The sequence below is a fragment of the Stenella coeruleoalba genome (genome assembly GCF_951394435.1).
Source record: "Stenella coeruleoalba genome assembly, contig: scaffold_62, whole genome shotgun sequence".
Taxonomy (NCBI): Eukaryota; Metazoa; Chordata; class Mammalia; order Artiodactyla; family Delphinidae; genus Stenella; species Stenella coeruleoalba.
This window is the reverse complement of record NW_027646189.1, coordinates 72,720-95,276: the sequence shown is the minus strand read 5'-3', so window position 1 is coordinate 95,276 and position 22,557 is coordinate 72,720. Positions and strand designations below refer to the sequence as shown.

General features: G+C 43.7%; 1 long non-coding RNA gene across 2 annotated transcripts in view; it reads right to left on the bottom strand.

The window, feature by feature from the left end:
• The window catches only part of LOC307181269, a 1,277,915-nt gene that overhangs the window by 1,241,110 nt on the left and 14,248 nt on the right, over window positions 1-22,557 (bottom strand). The window contains exon 1 of one of the 2 annotated variants that reach the window (XR_013826267.1): window positions 12,334-12,427. The exons of the other annotated variant lie outside the window; for it this stretch is intronic. This is a non-coding gene — a long non-coding RNA (uncharacterized lncRNA). Of the gene's footprint in view, window positions 1-12,333; window positions 12,428-22,557 lie in introns of those variants that run through there. 2 annotated transcript variants of the gene reach the window in all.

The following is a 22,557-nucleotide window of genomic DNA, read 5'->3' as shown; positions in this document are numbered from 1 at the left end:
GAAAAAACGCATACGCCCTTTTTGGCCAACCAAGCAAGCTTGCAAAGGAAATCTGCACTACAATGAAGTCTCACTTCCCCCCGGTCAAAAGGGCCATCTGAAAAAAGTGTAAAATCCAGAAAGGCAGGACAGGCCATGGAGAACTGGTTGCCTTGTTATGCTGATGGGCGGGATGTAAATTGCCAACAGACACTCGGGAGAAGTGTATGGTGTTTCCTGAAACATGTAAAAAACAAAGCAACAGAGCCTAGGGCACTGCCACTTATGGTCCTATAGCTTAGGGAAATTAAAATAAAAAAGACAAAGCCACCCCAAAGTTTGGGACGCCTCTGTTTACAAGAACCTCGTTTACAGTACAAGTTCAACATCGCAGAAAGTGAAAAATGGATAAAGAAGTTGTGGTATTTACTTACAAAGCAATATCACTCAGCAATGAAATCTATGTCATCAGGCCCTTAGCAGCACAATAAGTGGATTCAGGTATGATGACTCTAACTGAAATAAGTCACACAGAAAAAGAAACATCATAAGATATCAGTAATACACGGAATGTATACTTGGCTACACAGGAACTGAATTACAGAACAGAACAGGGTCTCAAATTTAGAAAATCAACTTATGCTTGCTTAAGGGGAAAGGTGAGTTGGGGTGCTGCATAAAACCAGAGATTGAAATGAGCACAGATAAAGTTCCTTAAGCCAAATATGGAATAGACAAGAGCTACTCCTTGCTCAAAGAAATGGACTCAACACCGCATATTAAACGCCTAAGAATGTACCTGACTAGTAAGTATCTTAAAACCTATGGATTGCTATGTCTCCGAAAGAGAATCAAGCATGTGTACAGGGGCATAAACGCAGCAGTGATAGGATTGGAGATGTTCGGTGAGCAAATGAAGACCCTTTGAAGTCATATTGCATGGTACCCATTCCACGGGTCTCAACTCTCCAGGTTTAAGGTATTCTTCCTTCAGCTAAAACATGCATGTGGAACCCAGAGTATGATCAACCATGTGATCGGGAGACGTGTTCAAATATGTCTCAGTTTTCGTACCCTGGTACTCGGGTGCAACATTCCAGATGCTTTAATAACACTCTCCCGACTTGGAGAGTCAGTCCCTTTAAACTCCTGTTTGGCCCAGTTTGCAATTTCTGTGGAAGATGAACAGGAATAGCGAGAACCAATGAGAGACTAGCTGGAGGTGTCTGGATGGGCAAATTTAACTCTCATTTCCCACCAGGAAGAGGAATTAACCAAAGGCTCAGCGTGCCGTGCCAGAACCAGATTAGGGCCTGAAGACATCCTGCGGTGTTGCGGCCAGGTCACAAGAAAGCGAGTTGAAGAAAGGAGCTCAGGGGCACTGTAATTCACAAACCTGCAGAGTTATAAATGACAGCTATCGTCCAAAAATATACTGAAGTAAGGCTGCCAAGAGGACTTGAAAGCGGGGCAGAATTACAGGAAACCGATTTCAGGAGGTAGACTGGAATTGCATTGAAAGCATAGGAAAAGAGGCAGAACGTTCACAGTGATGCACTTGGCCAAAAAGGGCGTATGCGTTTTTTCCTGAATATATTCAGGAAAAAACGCATACGCCCTTTTTGGCCAACCAAGCAAACTTGCAAAGGAAATCTGCACTACAATGAAGTCTCACTTCCCCCCGGTCAAAAGGGCCATCTGAAAAAAGTGTAAAATCCAGAAAGGCAGGACAGGCCATGGAGAACTGGTTGCCTTGTTATGCTGATGGGCGGGATGTAAATTGCCAACAGACACTCGGGAGAAGTGTATGGTGTTTCCTGAAACATGTAAAAAACAAAGCAACAGAGCCTAGGGCACTGCCACTTATGGTCCTATAGCTTAGGGAAATTAAAATAAAAAAGACAAAGCCACCCCAAAGTTTGGGACGCCTCTGTTTACAAGAACCTCGTTTACAGTACAAGTTCAACATCGCAGAAAGTGAAAAATGGATAAAGAAGTTGTGGTATTTACTTACAAAGCAATATCACTCAGCAATGAAATCTATGTCATCAGGCCCTTAGCAGCACAATAAGTGGATTCAGGTATGATGACTCTAACTGAAATAAGTCACACAGAAAAAGAAACATCATAAGATATCAGTAATACACGGAATGTATACTTGGCTACACAGGAACTGAATTACAGAACAGAACAGGGTCTCAAATTTAGAAAATCAACTTATGCTTGCTTAAGGGGAAAGGTGAGTTGGGGTGCTGCATAAAACCAGAGATTGAAATGAGCACAGATAAAGTTCCTTAAGCCAAATATGGAATAGACAAGAGCTACTCCTTGCTCAAAGAAATGGACTCAACACCGCATATTAAACGCCTAAGAATGTACCTGACTAGTAAGTATCTTAAAACCTATGGATTGCTATGTCTCCGAAAGAGAATCAAGCATGTGTACAGGGGCATAAACGCAGCAGTGATAGGATTGGAGATGTTCGGTGAGCAAATGAAGACCCTTTGAAGTCATATTGCATGGTACCCATTCCACGGGTCTCAACTCTCCAGGTTTAAGGTATTCTTCCTTCAGCTAAAACATGCATGTGGAACCCAGAGTATGATCAACCATGTGATCGGGAGACGTGTTCAAATATGTCTCAGTTTTCGTACCCTGGTACTCGGGTGCAACATTCCAGATGCTTTAATAACACTCTCCCGACTTGGAGAGTCAGTCCCTTTAAACTCCTGTTTGGCCCAGTTTGCAATTTCTGTGGAAGATGAACAGGAATAGCGAGAACCAATGAGAGACTAGCTGGAGGTGTCTGGATGGGCAAATTTAACTCTCATTTCCCACCAGGAAGAGGAATTAACCAAAGGCTCAGCGTGCCGTGCCAGAACCAGATTAGGGCCTGAAGACATCCTGCGGTGTTGCGGCCAGGTCACAAGAAAGCGAGTTGAAGAAAGGAGCTCAGGGGCACTGTAATTCACAAACCTGCAGAGTTATAAATGACAGCTATCGTCCAAAAATATACTGAAGTAAGGCTGCCAAGAGGACTTGAAAGCGGGGCAGAATTACAGGAAACCGATTTCAGGAGGTAGACTGGAATTGCATTGAAAGCATAGGAAAAGAGGCAGAACGTTCACAGTGATGCACTTGGCCAAAAAGGGCGTATGCGTTTTTTCCTGAATATATTCAGGAAAAAACGCATACGCCCTTTTTGGCCAACCAAGCAAACTTGCAAAGGAAATCTGCACTACAATGAAGTCTCACTTCCCCCCGGTCAAAAGGGCCATCTGAAAAAAGTGTAAAATCCAGAAAGGCAGGACAGGCCATGGAGAACTGGGAGCCTTGTTATGCTGATGGGCGGGATGTAAATTGCCAACAACCACTCAGGAGAAGTGTATGGTGTTTCCTGAAACATCTAAAAAACAAAGCAACAGAGCCTAGGGCACTTCCACTTATGGTCCTATAGCTTAGGGAAATTAAAATCAAAAAGACACAGCCACCCCAAAGTTCGGGACGCCTCCGTTTACAAGAACCTCGTTTACCGTACAAGTTCAATATCACAGAAAGTGAAAAATGGATAAAGAACTTGTGGTACTTACGTACAATGCAGTATCACTCAGCAATGAAATCTATGTCATCAGGCCCGTAGCAGCATAATGAGTGGATTCAGGTACGATGATTCTAACTGAAATAAGTCACACAGAAAAAGAAACATCATAAGCTATCACTAATACACGGAATGTAAACTTGGCTACACAGGAACTGCATTCCAAAACAGAACAGGGTCTCAAATTTAGAAAACCAACTTATGCTTGCTTAAGGGGAAAGGTGAGTTGGGGTGCTGCATAAAACCAGAGATTGAAATGAGCACAGATAAAGTTCCTTAAGCCAAATATGGAATAGACAAGAGCTACTCCTTGCTCAACGAAATGGACTCAACACCCCATATTAAACGCCTAAGAATGTACCTGACTAGTAAGTATCTTAAAACCTATGGATTGCTATGTCTCCAAAAGAGAATCAAGCGTGTGTACAGGGGCATAAATGCAGCAGTGATAGGATTGGAGAGGTTCGGTGAGCAAATGAAGACCCTTTGAAGTCATATTGCACGGTACCCATTCCACGGGTCTCAACTCTCCAGGTTTAAGGTATTCTTCCTTCAGCTAAAAGATGCATGTGGAACCCAGAGTATGATCAACCATGTGATCGGGAGACGTGTTCAAATATGTCTCAGTTTTCGTACCCTGGTACTCGGGTGCAACATTCCAGATGCTTTACTAACACTCTCCCGACTTGGAGAGTCAGTCCCTTTAACCTCCTGTTTGGCCCAGTTTGCAATTTCTGTGGAAGATGAACAGGAATAGCGAGAACCAATGAGAGACTAGCTGGAGGTGTCTGGATGGGCAAATTTAACTCTCATTTCCCACCAGGAAGAGGAATTAACCAAAGGCTCAGCGTGCCGTTCCAGAACCAGATTAGGGCCTGAAGCCATCCTGCGGTGTTGCGGCCAGCTCACAAGAAAGCGAGTTGAAGAAAGGAGCTCAGGGGCACTGTAATTCACAAACCTGCAGAGTTATAAATGACAGCTATCGTCCAAAAATAGACTGAAGTAAGGCTGCCAAGAGGACTTGAAAGCGGGGCAGAATTGCAGGAAACCGATTTCAGGAGGTAGACTGGAATTGCATTGAAAGCATAGGAAAAGAGGCAGAACGTCCACAATGATGCACTTGGCCAAAAAGGGCGTATGCGTTTTTTCCTGAATATATTCAGGAAAAAACGCATACGCCCTTTTTGGCCAATCAAGCAAGCTTGCAAAGGAAATCTGCACTACAATGAAGTCTCACTTCCCCCCGGTCAAAAGGGCCATCTGAAAAAAGTGTAAAATCCAGAAAGGCAGGACAGGCCATGGAGAACTGGGAGCCTTGTTATGCTGATGGGCGGGATGTAAATTGCCAACAACCACTGGGGAGAAGTGTATGGTGTTTCCTGAAACATCTAAAAAACAAAGCAACAGAGCCTAGGGCACTTCCACTTATGGTCCTATAGCTTAGGGAAATTAAAATCAAAAAGACACAGCCACCCCAAAGTTTGGGACACCTCCATTTACAAGAACCTCATTTACCGTACAAGTTCAATATCACAGAAAGTGAAAAATGGATAAAGAACTTGTGGTACTTACGTACAATGCAGTATCACTCAGCAATGAAATCTATGTCATCAGGCCCGTAGCAGCATAATGAGTGGATTCAGGTACGATGATTCTAACTGAAATAAGTCACACAGAAAAAGAAACATCATAAGATATCACTAATACACGGAATGTAAACTTGGCTACACAGGAACTGCATTCCAAAACAGAACAGGGTCTCAAATTTAGAAAACCAACTTATACTTGCTTAAGGGGAAAGGTGAGTTGGGGTGCTGCATAAAACCAGAGATTGAAATGAGCACAGATAAAGTTCCTTAAGCCAAATATGGAATAGACAAGAGCTACTCCTTGCTCAACGAAATGGACTCAACACCCCATATTAAACGCCTAAGAATGTACCTGACTAGTAAGTATCTTAAAACCTATGGATTGCTATGTCTCCAAAAGAGAATCAAGCGTGTGTACAGGGGCATAAATGCAGCAGTGATAGGATTGGAGAGGTTCGGTGAGCAAATGAAGACCCTTTGAAGTCATATTGCACGGTACCAATTTCACGGGTCTCAACTCTCCAGGTTTAAGGTATTCTTCCTTCAGCTAAAAGATGCATGTGGAACCCAGAGTATGATCAACCATGTGATTGGGAGACGTGTTCAAATATGTCTCAGTTTTCGTACCCTGGTACTCGGGTGCAACATTCCAGATGCTTTACTAACACTCTCCCGACTTGGAGAGTCAGTCCCTTTAACCTCCTGTTTGGCCCAGTTTGCAATTTCTGTGGAAGATGAACAGGAATAGCGAGAACCAATGAGAGACTAGCTGGAGGTGTCTGGATGGGCAAATTTAACTCTCATTTCCCACCAGGAAGAGGAATTAACCAAAGGCTCAGCGTGCCGTTCCAGAACCAGATTAGGGCCTGAAGCCATCCTGCGGTGTTGCGGCCAGCTCACAAGAAAGCGAGTTGAAGAAAGGAGCTCAGGGGCACTGTAATTCACAAACCTGCAGAGTTATAAATGACAGCTATCGTCCAAAAATAGACTGAAGTAAGGCTGCCAAGAGGACTTGAAAGCGGGGCAGAATTGCAGGAAACCGATTTCAGGAGGTAGACTGGAATTGCATTGAAAGCATAGGAAAAGAGGCAGAACGTCCACAATGATGCACTTGGCCAAAAAGGGCGTATGCGTTTTTTCCTGAATATATTCAGGAAAAAACGCATACGCCCTTTTTGGCCAATCAAGCAAGCTTGCAAAGGAAATCTGCACTACAATGAAGTCTCACTTCCCCCCGGTCAAAAGGGCCATCTGAAAAAAGTGTAAAATCCAGAAAGGCAGGACAGGCCATGGAGAACTGGGAGCCTTGTTATGCTGATGGGCGGGATGTAAATTGCCAACAGACACTCGGGAGAAGTGTATGGTGTTTCCTGAAACATCTAAAAAACAAAGCAACAGAGCCTAGGGCACTTCCACTTATGGTCCTATAGCTTAGGGAAATTAAAATCAAAAAGACACAGCCACCCCAAAGTTTGGGACGCCTCCGTTTACAAGAACCTCGTTTACCGTACAAGTTCAATATCACAGAAATTGAAAAATGGATAAAGAACTTGTGGTACTTACGTACAATGCAGTATCACTCAGCAATGAAATCTATGTCATCAGGCCCGTAGCAGCATAATGAGTGGATTCAGGTACGATGATTCTAACTGAAATAAGTCACACAGAAAAAGAAACATCATAAGATATCACTAATACACGGAATGTAAACTTGGCTACACAGGAACTGCATTCCAAAACAGAACAGGGTCTCAAATTTAGAAAACCAACTTATGCTTGCTTAAGGGGAAAGGTGAGTTGGGGTGCTGCATAAAACCAGAGATTGAAATGAGCACAGATAAAGTTCCTTAAGCCAAATATGGAATAGACAAGAGCTACTCCTTGCTCAACGAAATGGACTCAAAACCCCATATTAAACGCCTAAGAATGTACCTGACTAGTAAGTATCTTAAAACCTATGGATTGCTATGTCTCCAAAAGAGAATCAAGCGTGTGTACAGGGGCATAAATGCAGCAGTGATAGGATTGGAGAGGTTCGGTGAGCAAATGAAGACCCTTTGAAGTCATATTGCACGGTACCCATTCCACGGGTCTCAACTCTCCAGGTTTAAGGTATTCTTCCTTCAGCTAAAACATGCATGTGGAACCCAGAGTATGATCAACCATGTGAACGGGAGACGTGTTCAAATATGTCTCAGTTTTCCTACCCTGGTACTCGGGTGCAACACTCCAGACTCTTTACTAACACTCTCCCGACTTGGAGAGTCAGTCCCTTTAACCTCCTGTTTGGCCCAGTTTGCAATTTCTGCGGAAGATGAACAGGAATAGCGAGAACCAATGAGAGGCTAGCTGCAGGTGTCTGGACGGGCAAATTTAACTCTCATTTCCCACCAGGAAGAGGAATTAACCAAAGGCTCAGCATGCCGGGCCGGAACCAGATTAGGGCCTGAAGCCATCCTGCGGTGTTGCGGCCAGCTCACAAGAAAGCGAGTTGAAGAAAGGAGCTCAGGGGCACTGTAATTCACAAACCTGCAGAGTTATAAATGACAGCTATCGTCCAAAATATACTGAAGTAAGGCTGCCAAGAGGACTTGAAAGCGGGGCAGAATTGCAGGAAACCGATTTCAGGAGGTAGACTGGAATTGCATTGAAAGCATAGGAAAAGAGGCAGAACGTCCACAATGATGCACTTGGCCAAAAAGGGCGTATGCGTTTTTTCCTGAATATATTCAGGAAAAAACGCATACGCCCTTTTTGGCAAACCAAGCAAGCTTGCAAAGGAAATCTGCACTACAATGAAGTCTCACTTCCCCCCGCTCAAAACGGCCATCTGAAAAAAGTGTAAAATCCAGAAAGGCAGGACAGGCCATGGAGAACTGGGAGCCTTGTTATGCTGATGGGCGGGATGTAAATTGCCAACAACCACTCGGGAGAAGTGTATGGTGTTTCCTGAAACATCTAAAAAACAAAGCAACAGAACCTAGGGCACTTCCACTTATGGTCCTATAGCTTAGGGAAATTAAAATCAAAAAGACACAGTCACCCCAAAGTTTGGGACGCCTCTGTTTACAAGAACCTCGTTTACAGTACAAGTTCAACATCGCAGAAAGTGAAAAATGGATAAAGAAGTTGTGGTATTTACTTACAAAGCAATATCACTCAGCAATGAAATCTATGTCATCAGGCCCTGAGCAGCACAATGAGTGGATTCAGGTATGATGATTCTAACTGAAATAAGTCACACAGAAAAAGAAACATCATAAGATATCAGTAATACATGGAATGTATACTTGGCTACACAGGAACTGAATTACAGAACAGAACAGGGTCTCAAATTTAGAAAATCAACTTATGCTTGCTTAAGGGGAAAGGTGAGTTGGGGTGCTGCATAAAACCAAAGATTGAAATGAGCACAGATAAAGTTCCTTAAGCCAAATATGGAATAGACAAGAGCTACCCCTTGCTCAAAGAAATGGACTCAACACCGCATATTAAACGCCTAAGAATGTACCTGACTAGTAATTATCTTAAAACCTATGGATTGCTATGTCTCCGAAAGAGAATCAAGCATGTGTACAGGGGCATAAACGCAGCAGTGATAGGATTGGAGATGTTCGGTGAGCAAATGAAGACCCTTTGAAGTCATATTGCATGGTACCCATTCCACGGGTCTCAACTCTCCAGGTTTAAGGTATTCTTCCTTCAGCTAAAACATGCATGTGGAACACAGAGTATGATCAACCATGTGATCGGGAGACGTGTTCAAATATGTCTCAGTTTTCGTACCCTGGTACTCGGGTGCAACATTCCAGATGCTTTACTAACACTCTCCCGACTTGGAGAGTCAGTCCCTTTAACCTCCTGTTTGGCCCAGTTTGCAATTTCTGTGGAAGATGAACAGGAATAGCGACAACCAATGAGAGACTACCTGGAGGTGTCTGGATGGGCAAATTTAACTCTCATTTCCCACCAGGAAGAGGAATTAAGCAAAGGCTCAGCGTGCCGTGCCAGAACCAGATTAGGGCCTGAAGACATCCTGCGGTGTTGCGGCCAGGTCACAAGAAAGCGAGTTGAAGAAAGGAGCTCAGGGGCACTGTAATTCACAAACCTGCAGAGTTATAAATGACAGCTATCGTCCAAAAATATACTGAAGTAAGGCTGCCAAGAGGACTTGAAAGCGGGGCAGAATTACGGGAAACTGATTTCAGAAGGTAGACTGGAATTGCATTGAAAGCATAGGAAAAGAGGCAGAACGTCCACAATGATGCACTTGGCCAAAAAGGGTGTATGCGTTTTTTCCTGAATATATTCAGGAAAAAACGCATACGCCCTTTTTGGCCAACCAAGCAAACTTGCAAAGGAAATCTGCACTACAATGAAGTCTCACTTCCCCCCGGTCAAAAGGGCCATCTGAAAAAAGTGTAAAATCCAGAAAGGCAGGACAGGCCATGGAGAACTGGGAGCCTTGTTATGCTGATGGGCGGGATGTAAATTGTCAACAGACACTCAGGAGAAGTGTATGGTGTTTCCTGAAACATCTAAAAAACAAAGCAACAGAGCCTAGGGCACTTCCACTTATGGTCCTATAGCTTAGGGAAATTAAAATCAAAAAGACACAGCCACCCCAAAGTTTGGGACGCCTCCGCTTACAATAACCTCGTTTACCGTACAAGTTCAATATCACAGAAAGTGAAAAATGGATAAAGAACTTGTGGTACTTACGTACAATGCAGTATCACTCAGCAATGAAATCTATGTCATCAGGCCCGTAGCAGCATAATGAGTGGATTCAGGTACGATGATTCTAACTGAAATAAGTCACACAGAAAAAGAAACATCATAAGATATCACTAATACACGGAATGTAAACTTGGCTACACAGGAACTGCATTCCAAAACAGAACAGGGTCTCAAATTTAGAAAACCAACTTATGCTTGCTTAAGGGGAAAGGTGAGTTGGGGTGCTGCATAAAACCAGAGATTGAAATGAGCACAGATAAAGTTCCTTAAGCCAAATATGGAATAGACAAGAGCTACTCCTTGCTCAACGAAATGGACTCAAAACCCCATATTAAACGCCTAAGAATGTACCTGACTAGTAAGTATCTTAAAACCTATGGATTGCTATGTCTCCAAAAGAGAATCAAGCGTGTGTACAGGGGCATAAATGCAGCAGTGATAGGATTGGAGAGGTTCGGTGAGCAAATGAAGACCCTTTGAAGTCATATTGCACGGTACCCATTCCACGGGTCTCAACTCTCCAGGTTTAAGGTATTCTTCCTTCAGCTAAAACATGCATGTGGAACCCAGAGTATGATCAACCATGTGAACGGGAGACGTGTTCAAATATGTCTCAGTTTTCCTACCCTGGTACTCGGGTGCAACACTCCAGACGCTTTACTAACACTCTCCCGACTTGGAGAGTCAGTCCCTTTAACCTCCTGTTTGGCCCAGTTTGCAATTTCTGCGGAAGATGAACAGGAATAGCGAGAACCAATGAGAGGCTAGCTGCAGGTGTCTGGACGGGCAAATTTAACTCTCATTTCCCACCAGGAAGAGGAATTAACCAAAGGCTCAGCATGCCGGGCCGGAACCAGATTAGGGCCTGAAGCCATCCTGCGGTGTTGTGGCCAGCTCACAAGAAAGCGAGTTGAAGAAAGGAGCTCAGGGGCACTGTAATTCACAAACCTGCAGAGTTATAAATGACAGCTATCGTCCAAAAATAGACTGAAGTAAGGCTGCCAAGAGGACTTGAAAGCGGGGCAGAATTGCAGGAAACCGATTTCAGGAGGTAGACTGGAATTGCATTGAAAGCATAGGAAAAGAGGCAGAACGTCCACAATGATGCACTTGGCCAAAAAGGGCGTATGCGTTTTTTCCTGAATATATTCAGGAAAAAACGCATACGCCCTTTTTGGCCAACCAAGCAAGCTTGCAAAGGAAATCTGCACTACAATGAAGTCTCACTTCCCCCCGGTCAAAAGGGCCATCTGAAAAAAGTGTAAAATCCAGAAAGGCAGGACAGGCCATGGAGAACTGGGAGCCTTGTTATGCTGATGGGCGGGATGTAAATTGCCAACAGACACTTGGGAGAAGTGTATGGTGTTTACTGAAACATCTAAAAAACAAAGCAACAGAGCCTAGGGCACTGCCACTTATGGTCCTATAGATTAAGGAAATTAAAATCAAAAAGACACAGCCACCCCAAAGTTTGGGACGCCTCTGATTACAAGAACCTCGTTTAGAGTACAAGTTCAACATCGCAGAAAGTGAAAAATGGATAAAGAAGTTGTGGTATTTACTTACAAAGCAATATCACTCAGCAATGAAATCTATGTCATCAGGCCCTTAGCAGCACAATGAGTGGATTCAGGTATGATGATTCTAACTGAAATAAGTCACACAGAAAAAGAAACATCATAAGATATCAGTAATACACGGAATGTAAACTTGGCTACACAGGAACTGAATTACAGAACAGAACAGGGTCTCAAATTTAGAAAACCAACTTATGCTTGCTTAATGGTAAAGGTGAGTTGGGGTGCTGCATAAAACCAGAGATTGAAATGAGCACAGATAAAGTTCCTTAAGCCAAATATGGAATAGACAAGAGCTACTCCTTGCTCAACGAAATGGACTCAACACCCCATATTAAACGCCTAAGAATGTACCTGACTAGTAAGTATCTTAAAACCTATGGATTGCTATGTCTCCGAAAGAGAATCAAGCGTGTGTACAGGGGCATAAACGCAGCAGTGATAGGATTGGAGAGGTTCGGTGAGCAAATGAAGACCCTTTGAAGTCATATTGCATGATACCCATTCCACGGGTCTCAACTCTCCAGGTTTAAGGTATTCTTCCTTCAGCTAAAACATGCACGTGGAACCCAAGTATGATCAACCATGTGAACGAGAGACGTGTTCAAATATGTCTCAGTTTTCCTACCCTGGTACTCGGGTGCAACATTCCAGACGCTTTACTAACACTCTCCCCACTTGGAGAGTCAGCGCCTTTAACCTCCTGTTTGGCCCAGTTTGCAATTTCTGCGGAAGATGAACAGGAATAGCGAGAACCAATGAGAGGCTAGCTGGAGGTGTCTGGACGGGCAAATTTAACTCTCATTTCCCACCAGGAAGAGGAATTAACCAAAGGCTCAGCGTGCCATGCCGGAACCAGATTAGGTCCTGAAGCCATCCTGCGGTGTTGCGGCCAGGTCACAAGAAAGCGAGTTGAAGAAAGGAGCTCAGGGGCACTGTAATTCACAAACCTGCAGAGTTATAAATGACAGCTATCGTCCAAAAATAGACTGAAGTAAGGCTGCCAAGAGGACTTGAAAGCGGGACAGAATTGCAGGAAACCGATTTCAGGAGGTAGACTGGAATTGCATTGAAAGCATAGGAAAAGAGGCAGAACGTCCACAATGATGCACTTGGCCAAAAAGGGCGTATGCGTTTTTTCCTGAATATATTCAGGAAAAAACGCATACGCCCTTTTTGGCCAACCAAGCAAGCTTGCAAAGGAAATCTGCACTACAATGAAGTCTCACTTCCCCCCGGTCAAAAGGGCCATCTGAAAAAAGTGTAAAATCCAGAAAGGCAGGACAGGCCATGGAGAACTGGGAGCCTTGTTATGCTGATGGGCGGGATGTAAATTGCCAACAACCATTCGGGAGAAGTGTATGGTGTTTCATGAAACATCTAAAAAACAAAGCAACAGAGCCTAGGGCACTTCCACTTATGGTCCTATAGCTTAGGGAAATTAAAATCAAAAAGACACAGCCACCCCAAAGTTTGGAACGGCTCTGTTTACAAGAACCTCGTTTACAGTACAAGTTCAACATCGCAGAAAGTGAAAAATGGATAAAGAAGTTGTGGTATTCACTTACAAAGCAATATCACTCAGCAATGAAATCTATGTCATCAGGCCCGTAGCAGCATAATGAGTATATTCAGGTACGATGATTCTAACTGAAATAAGTCACACAGAAAAAGAAACATCATAAGATATCAGTAATACACGGAATGTAAACTTGGCTACACAGGAACTGAATTCCAAAACAGAACAGGGTCTCAAATTTAGAAAACCAACTTATGCTTGTTTAAGGGTAAAAGTGAGTTGGGTTGCTGCATAAAACCAGAGATTGAAATGAGCACAGATAAAGTTCCTTAAGCCAAATATGGAATAGACAAGAGCTACTCCTTGCTCAACGAAATGGACTCAACACCGCATATTAAACGCCTAAGAATGTACCTGACTAGTAAGTATCTTAAAACCTATGGATTGCTATGTCTCCAAAAGAGAATCAAGCATGTGTACAGGGGCATAAACGCAGCAGTGATAGGATTGGAGAGGTTCGGTGAGCAAATGAAGACCCTTTGAAGTCATATTGCATGGTACCCATTCCACGGGTTTCAACTACCCAGGTTTTAGGTATTCTTCCTTCAGCTAAAACATGCATGTGGAACCCAAGTATGATCAACCATGTGAACGGGAGACGTGTTCAAATATGTCTCAGTTTTCCTCCCCTGGTACTCGGGTGCAACATTCCAGACGCTTTACTAACACTCTCCCCACTTGGAGAGTCAGCGCCTTTAACCTCCTGTTTGGCCCAGTTTGCAATTTCTGCGGAAGATGAACAGGAATAGCGAGAACCAATGAGAGGCTAGCTGGAGGTGTCTGGACGGGCAAATTTAACTCTCATTTCCCACCAGGAAGAGGAAATAACCAAAGGCTCAGCGTGCCGTACCGGAACCAGATTAGGGCCTGAAGCCATCCTGCGGTGTTGCGGCCAGCTCAAAAGAAAGCGAGTTAAACAAAGGAGCTCAGGGGCACTGTAATTCACAAACCTGCAGAGTTATAAATGACAGCTATCGTCCAAAAATATACTGAAGTAAGGCTGCCAAGAGGACTTGAAAGCGGGGCAGAATTGCAGGAAACCGATTTCAGGAGGTAGACTGGAATTGCATTGAAAGCATAGGAAAAGAGGCAGAACGTCCACAATGATGCACTTGGCCAAAAAGGGCGTATGCGTTTTTTCCTGAATATATTCAGGAAAAAACGCATACGCCCTTTTTGGCCAACCAAGCAAGCTTGCAAAGGAAATCTGCACTACAATGAAGTCTCACTTCCCCCCGGTCAAAAGGGCCATCTGAAAAAAGTGTAAAATCCAGAAAGGCAGGACAGGCCATGGAGAACTGGGAGCCTTGTTATGCTGATGGGCGGGATGTAAATTGCCAACAACCATTCGGGAGAAGTGTATGGTGTTTCATGAAACATCTAAAAAACAAAGCAACAGAGCCTAGGGCACTTCCACTTATGGTCCTATAGCTTAGGGAAATTAAAATCAAAAAGACACAGCCACCCCAAAGTTTGGAACGGCTCTGTTTACAAGAACCTCGTTTACAGTACAAGTTCAACATCGCAGAAAGTGAAAAATGGATAAAGAAGTTGTGGTATTCACTTACAAAGCAATATCACTCAGCAATGAAATCTATGTCATCAGGCCCGTAGCAGCATAATGAGTATATTCAGGTACGATGATTCTAACTGAAATAAGTCACACAGAAAAAGAAACATCATAAGATATCAGTAATACACGGAATGTAAACTTGGCTACACAGGAACTGAATTCCAAAACAGAACAGGGTCTCAAATTTAGAAAACCAACTTATGCTTGTTTAAGGGTAAAAGTGAGTTGGGTTGCTGCATAAAACCAGAGATTGAAATGAGCACAGATAAAGTTCCTTAAGCCAAATATGGAATAGACAAGAGCTACTCCTTGCTCAACGAAATGGACTCAACACCGCATATTAAACGCCTAAGAATGTACCTGACTAGTAAGTATCTTAAAACCTATGGATTGCTATGTCTCCAAAAGAGAATCAAGCATGTGTACAGGGGCATAAACGCAGCAGTGATAGGATTGGAGAGGTTCGGTGAGCAAATGAAGACCCTTTGAAGTCATATTGCATGGTACCCATTCCACGGGTTTCAACTACCCAGGTTTTAGGTATTCTTCCTTCAGCTAAAACATGCATGTGGAACCCAAGTATGATCAACCATGTGAACGGGAGACGTGTTCAAATATGTCTCAGTTTTCCTCCCCTGGTACTCGGGTGCAACATTCCAGACGCTTTACTAACACTCTCCCCACTTGGAGAGTCAGCGCCTTTAACCTCCTGTTTGGCCCAGTTTGCAATTTCTGCGGAAGATGAACAGGAATAGCGAGAACCAATGAGAGGCTAGCTGGAGGTGTCTGGACGGGCAAATTTAACTCTCATTTCCCACCAGGAAGAGGAAATAACCAAAGGCTCAGCGTGCCGTACCGGAACCAGATTAGGGCCTGAAGCCATCCTGCGGTGTTGCGGCCAGCTCAAAAGAAAGCGAGTTAAACAAAGGAGCTCAGGGGCACTGTAATTCACAAACCTGCAGAGTTATAAATGACAGCTATCGTCCAAAAATATACTGAAGGAAGGCTGCCAAGAGGACTTGAAAGCGGGACAGAATTGCAGGAAACCGATTTCAGGAGGTAGACTGGAATTGCATTGAAAGCATAGGAAAAGAGGCAGAACGTCCACAATGATGCACTTGGCCAAAAAGGGCGTATGCGTTTTTTCCTGAATATATTCAGGAAAAAACGCATACGCCCTTTTTGGCCAACCAAGCAAGCTTGCAAAGGAAATCTGCACTACAATGAAGTCTCACTTCCCCCCGGTCAAAAGGGCCATCTGAAAAAAGTGTAAAATCCAGAAAGGCAGGACAGGCCATGGAGAACTGGGAGCCTTGTTATGCTGATGGGCGGGATGTAAATTGCCAACAACCACTCGGGAGAAGTGTATGGTGTTTCCTGAAACATGTAAAAAACAAAGCAACAGAACCTAGGGCACTTCCACTTATGGTCCTATAGCTTAGGGAAATTAAAATCAAAAAGACACAGCCACCCCAAAGTTTGGAACGGCTCTGTTTACAAGAACCTCGTTTACAGTACAAGTTCAACATCGCAGAAAGTGAAAAATGGAGAAAGAAGTTGTGGTATTTACTTACAAAGCAATATCACTCAGCAATGAAATCTGTGTCATCAGGCCCGTAGCAGCACAATGAGTGGATTCAGGTATGATGATTCTAACTGAAGTAAGTCACACAGAAAAAGAAACATCATAAGATATCAGTAATACACGGAATGTAAACTTGGCTACACAGGAACTGAATTACAGAACAGAACAGAGACTCAAATTTAGAAAACCAACTTATGCTTGCTTAAGGGGAAAGGTGAGTTGGGGTGTTGCATAAAACCAGAGATTGAAATGAGCACAGATAAAGTTCCTTAAGTCAAATATGGAATAGACAAGAGCTACTCCTTGCTCAACGAAATGGACTCAACACCGCATATTAAACGCCTAAGAATGTACCTGACTAGTAAGTATCTTAAAACCTATGGATTGCTATGTCTCCGAAAGAGAATCAAGCATGTGTACAGGGGCATAAACGCAGCAGTGATAGGATTGGAGAGGTTCGGTGAGCAAATGAAGACCCTTTGAAGTCATATTGCATGGTACCCATTCCACGGGTTTCAACTACCCAGGTTTAAGGTATTCTTCCTTCAGCTAAAACATGCATGTGGAACCTAGAGTATGATCAACCATGTGATCGGGAGACGTGTTCAAATATGTCTCAGTTTTCGTACCCTGGTACTCGGGTGCAACATTCCAGACGCTTTACTAACACTCTCCCGACTTGGAGAGTCAGTCCCTTTAACCTCCTGTTTGGCCCAGTTTGCAATTTCTGCGGAAGATGAACAGGAATAGCGAGAACCAATGAGAGGCTAGCTGGAGGTGTCTGGACGGGCAAATTTAACTCTCATTTCCCACCAGGAAGAGGAATTAACCAAAGGCTCAGCGTGCCATGCCGGAACCAGATTAGGTCCTGAAGCCATCCTGCGGTGTTGCGGCCAGGTCACAAGAAAGCGAGTTGAAGAAAGGAGCTCAGGGGCACTGTAATTCACAAACCTGCAGAGTTATAAATGACAGCTATCGTCCAAAAATAGACTGAAGTAAGGCTGCCAAGAGGACTTGAAAGCGGGACAGAATTGCAGGAAACCGATTTCAGGAGGTAGACTGGAATTGCATTGAAAGCATAGGAAAAGAGGCAGAACGTCCACAATGATGCACTTGGCCAAAAAGGGCGTATGCGTTTTTTCCTGAATATATTCAGGAAAAAACGCATACGCCCTTTTTGGCCAACCAAGCAAGCTTGCAAAGGAAATCTGCACTACAATGAAGTCTCACTTCCCCCCGGTCAAAAGGGCCATCTGAAAAAAGTGTAAAATCCAGAAAGGCAGGACAGGCCATGGAGAACTGGGAGCCTTGTTATGCTGATGGGCGGGATGTAAATTGCCAACAGACACTCTGGAGAAGTGTATGGTGTTTCCTGAAACATCTAAAAAACAAAGCAACAGAGCCTAAGGCACTGCCACTTATGGTCCTATAGCTTAGGGAAATTAAAATCAAAAAGACACAGCCACCCCAAAGTTTGGGACGCCTCTGTTTACAAGAACCTCGTTTACAGTACAAGTTCAACATCGCAGAAAGTGAAAAATGGATAAAGAAGTTGTGGTATTTACTTACAAAGCAATATCACTCAGCAATGAATTCTATGTCATCAGGCCCTTAGCATCACAATGAGTGGATTCAGGTATGATGATTCTAACTGAAATAAGTCACACAGAAAAAGAAACATCATAAGATATCAGTAATACACGGAATGTAAACTTGGCTACACAGGAACTGAATTACAGAACAGAACAGGGTCTCAAATTTAGAAAACCAACTTATGCTTGCTTAAGGGTAAAGGTGAGTTGGGGTGCTGCATAAAACCAGAGATTGAAATGAGCACAGATAAAGTTCCTTAAGTCAAATATGGAATAGACAAGAGCTACTCCTTGCTCAATGAAATGGACTCAACACCGCATATTAAACGCCTAAGAATGTACCTGACTAGTAAGTATCTTAAAAACCTATGGATTGCTATGTCTCCGAAAGAGAATCAAGCATGTGTACAGGGGCATAAACGCAGCAGTGATAGGATTGGAGAGGTTCGGTGAGCAAATGAAGACCCTTTGAAGTCATATTGCATGGTACCCATTACACGGGTCTTAACTCTCCAGGTTTAAGGTATTCTTCCTTCAGCTAAAACATGCATGTGGAACCCAAGTATGATCAACCATGTGAACGGGAGACGTGTTCAAATATGTCTCAGTTTTCCTCCCCTGGTACTCGGGTGCAACATTCCAGACGCTTTACTAACACTCTCCCCACTTGGAGAGTCAGCGCCTTTAACCTCCTGTTTGGCCCAGTTTGCAATTTCTGCGGAAGATGAACAGGAATAGCGAGAACCAATGAGAGGCTAGCTGGAGGTGTCTGGACGGGCAAATTTAACTCTCATTTCCCACCAGGAAGAGGAAATAACCAAAGGCTCAGCGTGCCGTGCCGGAACCAGATTAGGGCCTGAAGCCATCCTGCGGTGTTGCGGCCAGGTCACAAGAAAGCGAGTTGAAGAAAGGAGCTCAGGGGCACTGTAATTCACAAACCTGCAGAGTTATAAATGACAGCTATCGTCCAAAAATAGACTGAAGTAAGGCTGCCAAGAGGACTTGAAAGCGGGGCAGAATTGCAGGAAACCGATTTCAGGAGGTAGACTGGAATTGCATTGAAAGCATAGGAAAAGAGGCAGAACGTCCACAATGATGCACTTGGCCAAAAAGGGCGTATGCGTTTTTTCCTGAATATATTCAGGAAAAAACGCATACGCCCTTTTTGGCCAACCAAGCAAGCTTGCAAAGGAAATCTGCACTACAATGAAGTCTCACTTCCCCCCGGTCAAAAGGGCCATCTGAAAAAAGTGTAAAATCCAGAAAGGCAGGACAGGCCATGGAGAACTGGGAGCCTTGTTATGCTGATGGGCGGGATGTAAATTGCCAACAGACACTTGGGAGAAGTGTATGGTGTTTCCTGAAACATCTAAAAAACAAAGCAATAGAGCCTAGGGCACTGCCACTTATGGTCCTATAGCTTAGGGAAATTAAAATCAAAAAGACACAGCCACCCAAAAGTATGGGACGCCTCTGTTTACAAGAACCTCGTTTACAGTACAAGTTCAACATCGCAGAAAGTGAAAAATGGATAAAGAAGTTGTGGTATTTACTTACAAAGCAACATCACTCAGCAATGAATTCTATGTCATCAGGCCCTTAGCATCACAATGAGTGGATTCAGGTATGATGATTCTAACTGAAATAAGTCACACAGAAAAAGAAACATCATAAGATATCACTAATACACGGAATGTAAACTTGCCTACACAGGAACTGAATTACAGAACAGAACAGGGTCTCAAATTTAGAAAACCAACTTATGCTTGCTTAAGGGTAAAGGTGAGTTGGGGTGCTGCATAAAACCAGAGATTGAAATGAGCACAGATAAAGTTCCTTAAGCCAAATATGGAATAGACAAGAGCTACTCCTTGCTCAACGAAATGGACTCAACACCCCATATTAAACGCCTAAGAATGTTCCTGACTAGTAAGTATCTTAAAACCTATGGATTGCTATGTCTCCGAAAGAGAATCAAGCATGTGTACAGGGGCATAAACGCAGCAGTGATAGGATTGGAGAGGTTCGGTGAGCAAATGAAGACCCTTTGAAGTCATATTGCATGGTACCCATTACACGGGTCTTAACTCTCCAGGTTTAAGGTATTCTTCCTTCAGCTAAAACATGCATGTGGAACCCAAGTATGATCAACCATGTGAACGGGAGACGTGTTCAAATATGTCTCAGTTTTCCTCCCCTGGTACTCGGGTGCAACATTCCAGACGCTTTACTAACACTCTCCCCACTTGGAGAGTCAGCGCCTTTAACCTCCTGTTTGGCCCAGTTTGCAATTTCTGCGGAAGATGAACAGGAATAGCGAGAACCAATGAGAGGCTAGCTGGAGGTGTCTGGACGGGCAAATTTAACTCTCATTTCCCACCAGGAAGAGGAAATAACCAAAGGCTCAGCGTGCCGTACCGGAACCAGATTAGGGCCTGAAGCCATCCTGCGGTGTTGCGGCCAGCTCAAAAGAAAGCGAGTTGAACAAAGGAGCTCAGGGGCACTGTAATTCACAAACCTGCAGAGTTATAAATGACAGCTATCGTCCAAAAATATACTGAAGTAAGGCTGCCAAGAGGACTTGAAAGCGGGGCAGAATTGCAGGAAACCGATTTCAGGAGGTAGACAGGAATTGCATTGAAAGCATAGGAAAAGAGGCAGAACGTCCACAATGATGCACTTGGCCAAAAAGGGCGTATGCGTTTTTTCCTGAATATATTCAGGAAAAAACGCATACGTTCTTTTTGGCCAACCAAGCAAGCTTGCAAAGGAAATCTGCACTACAATGAAGTCTCACTTCCCCCCAGTCAAAAGGGCCATCTGAAAAAAGTGTAAAATCCAGAAAGGCAGGACAGGCCTTGGAGAACTGGGAGCCTTGTTATGCTGATGGGCGGGATGTAAATTGCCAACAACCACTGGGGAGAAGTGTATGGTGTTTCCTGAAACATCTAAAAAACAAAGCAACAGAACCTAGGGCACTTCCACTTATGGTCCTATAGCTTAGGGAAATTAAAATCAAAAAGACACAGCCACCCCAAAGTTTGGAACGGCTCTGTTTACAAGAACCTCGTTTACAGTACAAGTTCAACATCGCAGAAAGTGAAAAATGGATAAAGAAGTTGTGGTATTTACTTACAAAGCAATATCACTCAGCAATGAAATCTGTGTCATCAGGCCCTTAGCAGCACAATGAGTGGATTCAGGTATGATGATTCTAACTGAAGTAAGTCACACAGAAAAAGAAACATCATAAGATATCAGTAATACACGGAATGTAAACTTGGCTACACAGGAACTGAATTACAGAACAGAACAGGGTCTCAAATTTAGAAAACCAACTTATGCTTGCTTAAGGGTAAAGGTGAGTTGGGGTGCTGCATAAAACCAGAGATTGAAATGAGCACAGATAAAGTTCCTTAAGTCAAATATGGAATAGACAAGAGCTACTCCTTGCTCAATGAAATGGACTCAACACCGCATATTAAACGCCTAAGAATGTACCTGACTAGTAAGTATCTTAAAAACCTATGGATTGCTATGTCTCCGAAAGAGAATCAAGCATGTGTACAGGGGCATAAACGCAGCAGTGATAGGATTGGAGAGGTTTGGTGAGCAAATGAAGACCCTTTGAAGTCATATTGCATGGTACCCATTAACGGGTCTTAACTCTCCAGGTTTAAGGTATTCTTCCTTCAGCTAAAACATGCATGTGGAACCCAAGTATGATCAACCATGTGAACGGGAGACGTGTTCAAATATGTCTCAGTTTTCCTCCCCTGGTACTCGGGTGCAACATTCCAGACGCTTTACTAACACTCTCCCGACTTGGAGAGTCAGTCCCTTTAACCTCCTGTTTGGCCCAGTTTGCAATTTCTGCGGAAGATGAACAGGAATAGCGAGAACCAATGAGAGGCTAGCTGGAGGTGTCTGGACGGGCAAATTTAACTCTCATTTCCCACCAGGAAGAGGAAATAACCAAAGGCTCAGCGTGCCGTGCCGGAACCAGATTAGGGCCTGAAGCCATCCTGCGGTGTTGCGGCCAGGTCACAAGAAAGCGAGTTGAAGAAAGGAGCTCAGGGGCACTGTAATTCACAAACCTGCAGAGTTATAAATTACAGCTATCGTCCAAAAATAGACTGAAGTAAGGCTGCCAAGAGGACTTGAAAGCGGGGCAGAATTGCAGGAAACCGATTTCAGGAGGTAGACTGGAATTGCATTGAAAGCATAGGAAAAGAGGCAGAACGTCCACAATGATGCACTTGGCCAAAAAGGGCGTATGCGTTTTTTCCTGAATATATTCAGGAAAAAACGCATACGCCCTTTTTGGCCAACCAAGCAAGCTTGCAAAGGAAATCTGCACTACAATGAAGTCTCACTTCCCCCCGTTCAAAAGGGCCATCTGAAAAAAGTGTAAAATCCAGAAAGGCAGGACAGGCCATTGAGAACTGGGAGCCTTGTTATGCTGATGGGCGGGATGTAAATTGCCAACAGACACTTGGGAGAAGTGTATGGTGTTTCCTGAAACATCTAAAAAACAAAGCAACAGAGCCTAGGGCACTGCCACTTATGGTCCTATAGCTTAGGGAAATTAAAATCAAAAAGACACAGCCACCCAAAAGTATGGGACGCCTCTGTTTACAAGAACCTCGTTTACAGTACAAGTTCAACATCGCAGAAAGTGAAAAATGGATAAAGAAGTTGTGGTATTTACTTACAAAGCAACATCACTCAGCAATGAATTCTAT